The sequence below is a fragment of the Oncorhynchus mykiss genome, chromosome 18, assembly GCF_057628025.1.
Source record: "Oncorhynchus mykiss isolate SJ-2025 chromosome 18, ASM5762802v1, whole genome shotgun sequence".
Classification (NCBI taxonomy): domain Eukaryota; kingdom Metazoa; phylum Chordata; class Actinopteri; order Salmoniformes; family Salmonidae; genus Oncorhynchus; species Oncorhynchus mykiss.
In genome coordinates this window covers 79,861,115-79,866,114 of record NC_143039.1, presented here as the reverse complement: position 1 = coordinate 79,866,114, position 5,000 = coordinate 79,861,115, and the positions used below count along the sequence as shown (strand labels likewise).

Sequence of the window (5,000 nt, the reverse complement as noted above, 5' to 3'; positions counted from 1 at the left end):
AGAGTGGTATCTAGAGTGGTGTCTAGAGTGGTGTCTAGAGTGGTGTCTTGAGTCTAGATTGGCGTCTAGAGTGGTGTCTAGTGGGTGTCTAGAGTGGTGTCAAGAGTGGTGTCTAGAGTGGTGTCTAAAGTGGTGTCTAGAGTGGTGTATATAATAGAATCTAGAGTGGTGTATAGAGTGGTGTCTAGAGTGGTGTATAGAGTGGCGTCTAGAGTGGTGTCTAGTGGGTGTCTAGAGTGGTGTCTAGAGTCTAGAGTGGTGTCTAGAGTTGTGTATAGAGTGGTGTCTAGTGTCTAGAGTGGTGTCTAGAGTGGTGTCTAGAGTCTAGAGTGGTGAATAGCGTGGTGTCTAGAGTGGCATCTAGAGTGGTGTCTAGAGTGGCGTCTAGAGTGGTGTCTAGAGTCTAGAGTGGTGTATATTGTGGTGTATAGAGTGGTTTATGTTGTGGTGTCTAGAGTGTTGTCTAGAGTGGCGTCTAGAGTGGTGTATAGAGTGGTGTCTAGAGTGGTGTCTATAGTGGTGTATAGAGTGGTGTATAGAGTGGTGTCTAGAGGGGTGTATAGAGTGGTGTCTAGAGTGGTGTCTATAGTGGTGTATCGAGTGGTGTCTAGAGTCTAGAGTGGTGTATATTGTGGTGTCTGGAGTGGTGTCTATAGTGGTGTCTAAAGTGGTGTCTAGAGTGGTGTATAGAGTGGTATCTAGAGTGGTGTCTTGAGTCTAGATTGGCGTCTAGAGTGGTGTCTAGAGTGGTGTCTAGAGTCTAGAGTGGTGTCTAGAGTTGTGTCTAGAGTCTAGAGTGGCATCAAGAGTGGCATCTATAGTCTAGAATGGTGAATAGCGTGGTGTCTAGAGTGGCATCTAGAGTGGTGTCTAAAGTGGCGTATAGAGTGGTGTCTAGAGTGGTGTATAGAGTTGTGTATAGAGTGGTGTATAGAGTGGTGTCTAGAGTGGTGTCTAGAGTGGTATCTAGAGTGGTGTATAGAGTGGTGTCTAGAGTGGTGTATAGAGTGGTGTATAGAGTAGAATCTAGAGTGGAGTATAGCGTGGTGTCTAGAGCGGTGTCTAGAGTGATGTATAGAGTAGAATCTAGAGTGGTGTATAGAGTGGTGTATAGAGTGTTGTATAGAGTAGAATCTAGAGTGGTGTATAGAGTAGAATCTAGAGTGGAGTATAGAGTGGTGTCTAGAGCGGTGTCTAGAGTGATGTATAGAGTAGAATCTAGAGTGGTGTATAGAGTGGTGTATAGAGTGTTGTATAGAGTAGAATCTAGAGTGGTGTATAGAGTAGAATCTTGAGTGGCATATAGAGTGGTGTCTAGAGTGGTGTCTAGATTGGTGTATAGAGTGGTGTATAGCGTAGAATCTAGAGTGGGGTATAGAGTGGTGTCAAGATTAGTGTCTAGAGTGGTGTATAGAGTAGAATCTGGAGTGGTGTATAGAGTGGTTTATGGAGTGTTGTATAGAGTAGAATCAAGAGTGGTGTAAAGAGTGGTGTATAGAGTGTTGTATGGAGTAGAATCTTGAGTGGCGTATAGAGAGGTGTCTAGAGTGGTGTATAGAGTGGTGTATAGAGTGTTGTCTAGAGTGGTGTATAGAGTGGTTTATAGAGTATAATCTAGAGTGGGGTAAAGAGTGGTATACAGAGTGGTGTCTAGAGTGGTGCATAAAGTAGAATCTAGAGTGGTGTATAGAGTGGTGTATAGAGTGTTGTATAGAGTAGAATCTAGAGTGGTGTATAGAGTAGATTCTAGAGTGGTGTATAGAGTGGTGTCTAGAGTGATGTATATAGTGGTGTATAGAGTGGTGTATAGAGTAGAATCTAGAGTGGTGTATAGAGTGGTGTATAGAGTAGAATCTAGAGTGGTGTATAGAGTGGTGTATAGAGAGTGTATAGAGTGTTGTATAGAGTAGAATCTTGAGTGGCATATAGAGTGGTGTCTAGAGTGGTGTCTAGAGTGGTGTATAGAATGGTGAATAGAGTAGAATCAAGAGTGGTGTATAGAGTGGTCTATAGAGTGTTGTATACAGTAGAATCTAGAGTGGCGCATAGAGTGGTATCCAGAGTGGTGTCTAGATTGGTGTATAGAGTAGAATCTAGAGTGGTGTATAGAGTGGTGTATAGAGTGGTGTGTAGAGTAGAATCTAGAGTGGTGTATAGAGTGGTGTATAGAGTAGAATATAGAGTGGTGTATAGAGTGGTGTATAGAGTAGAATCTAGAGTGGTGTATAGAGTGTTGTATAGAGTAGAATCTAGAGTGGTGTATAGAGTGGTGTATGGAGTAGAATCTAGAGTGGTGTATAGAGTGGTGTATAGAGTGTTGTATAGAGTAGAATCTAGAGTGGTGTATAGAGTGTTGTATAGAGTAGAATCTAGAGTGGTGTATAGAGTGGTGTCTATAGTGGTGTATAGAGTGGTGCCTAGAGTGGTGTATAGAGTGGTGTCTAGAGTGGTGTCTAGAGTGGTGTCTGGAGTGGTGTATAGAGTGGTGTATAGAGTGGTGTCTATAGTAGTGTATAGAGTGGTGTCTAGAGTAGTGTATAGAGTTGTGTCTAGAGTGGTGTCTAGAGTGGTGCATAGAGTGGTGTATAGAGTGGTGTCTATATTGGTGTCTATAGTGGTGTCTAGAGTGGTGTCTAGAGTGGTGTATATAGTGGTGTCTATAGTGGTGTATAGAGTAGAATCTAGAGTGTTGTATAGAGTAGAATCTTCAGTAGCGTATAGAGTGGTGTATAGAGTGGTGTCTAGAATGGTGTATAGAGTGGTGTATAGAGTAGAATCTAGAGTTGCGTATAGAGTGATGTCTAGAGTGGTGTCTAGAGTGTTGTATAGAGTAGAATCTAGAGTGGAGGCTAGAGTGGTGTATAGAGTGGTGTATATAATAGAATCTAGAGTGGTGTATAGAGTGGTGTCTAGAGTGGTGTATAGAGTGGTGTATAGAGTGTTGTATAGAGTAGAATCTAGAGTGTGTCTAGAGTGTTGTATATAGTATAATCTAGAGTGGTGTATAGAGTGGTGTATAGAGTGGTGTGTGGAGTAGAATCTAGAGTGGTGTATAGAGTGGTGTATAGAGTAGAATATAGAGTGGTGTATAGAGTGGTGTATTGAGTAGAATCTAGAGTGGTGTATAGAGTGGTGTACAGAGTGTTGTATAGAGTAGAATCTAGAGTGGTGTATAGAGTGGTGTATAGAGTAGAATCTAGAGTGGTGTATAGAGTGGTGTATAGAGTGTTGTATAGAGTAGAATCTAGAGTGGTGTATAGAGTAGAATCTTGAGTGGCGTATAGAGTGGTGTCTAGAGTGGTGTCTAGAGTGGTGTATAGAATGGTGAATAGAGTAGAATCAAGAGTGGTGTATAGAGTGGTCTATAGAGTGTTGTATACAGTAGAATCTAGAGTGGCGTATAGAGTGGTATCCAGAGTGGTGTCTAGAGTGGTGTATAGAGTAGAATCTAGAGTGGTGTATAGAGTGGTGTATAGAGTGGTGTGTAGAGTAGAATCTAGAGTGGTGTATAGAGTGGTGTATAGAGTAGAATATAGAGTGGTGTATAGAGTGGTGTATAGAGTAGAATCTAGAGTGGTGTATAGAGTGTTGTATAGAGTAGAATCTAGAGTGGTGTATAGAGTGGTGTATGGAGTAGAATCTAGAGTGGTGTATAGAGTGTTGTATAGAGTAGAATCTAGAGTGGTGTATAGAGTGTTGTATAGAGTAGAATCTAGAGTGGTGTATAGAGTGGTGTATGGAGTAGAATCTAGAGTGGTGTATAGAGTGTTGTATAGAGTAGAATCTAGAGTGGTGTATAGAGTGTTGTATAGAGTAGAATCTAGAGTGGTGTAGAGAGTGGTGTCTATAGTGGTGTATAGAGTGGTGTATAGAGTGGTGTCTATAGTGGTGTATAGAGTGGTGTCTAGAGTAGTGTCCAGAGTGGTGTATAGAGTGGTGTCTAGAGTGGTGTCTAGAGTGGTGTCTGGAGTGGTGTATAGAGTGGTGTATAGAGTGGTGTCTATAGTGGTGTATAGAGTGGTGTCTAGAGTAGTGTCCAGAGTTGTGTGTAGAGTGGTGTCTAGAGTGGTGTATAGAGTGGTGTCTATATTGGTGTCTATAGTGGTGTCTAGAGTGGTGTCTAGAGTGGTGTATATAGTGGTGTCTATAGTGGTGTATAGAGTAGAATCTAGAGTGTTGTATAGAGTAGAATCTTCAGTAGCGTATAGAGTGGTGTATAGAGTGGTGTCTAGAATGGTGTATAGAGTGGTGTATAGAGTAGAATCTAGAGTTGCGTATAGAGTGATGTCTAGAGTGGTGTCTAGAGTGTTGTATAGAGTAGAATCTAGAGTGGTGGCTAGAGTGGTGTATAGAGTGGTGTATATAATAGAATCTAGATTGGTGTATAGAGTGGTGTCTAGAGTGGTGTATAGAGTGTTGTATAGAGTAGAATCTAGAGTGTGTCTAGAGTGTTGTATATAGTATAATCTAGAGTGGTGTATAGAGTGGTGTATAGAGTGGTGTGTGGAGTAGAATCTAGAGTGGTGTATAGAGTGGTGTATAGAGTAGAATATAGAGTGGTGTATAGAGTGGTGTATAGAGTAGAATCTAGAGTGGTGTATAGAGTGGTGTACAGAGTGTTGTATAGAGTAGAATCTAGAGTGGTGTATAGAGTGGTGTATAGAGTAGAATCTAGAGTGGTGTATAGAGTGGTGTATAGAGTGTTGTATAGAGTAGAATCTAGAGTGGTGTATAGAGTGGTGTCTATAGTAATGTATAGAGTGGTGTCTAGAGTGGTGTCTAGAGTGGTGTCTAGAGTGGTGTCTGGAGGGGTGTATAGAGTGGTGTATAGAGTGCTGTCTATAGTGGTGTATAGAGTGGTGTATAGAGTGGTGTATAGAGTGGTGTATAGAGTGGTGTATAGAGTATAATCTAGAGTGGTGTATAGAGCGGAGTCTATAGTGGTGTCTAGAGTGGTGTATCGAGTGGTCTATAGTGGTGTCTAGAGTGGTGTATAGAGT

The 5,000-nt window shown here is 41.6% G+C and overlaps 1 protein-coding gene across 1 annotated transcript in view; it reads right to left on the bottom strand.

Annotated features, from left to right (window-relative positions):
• Window positions 1-5,000, bottom strand: part of LOC110518582 (CUB and sushi domain-containing protein 2) — a 552,259-nt gene that overhangs the window by 6,682 nt on the left and 540,577 nt on the right.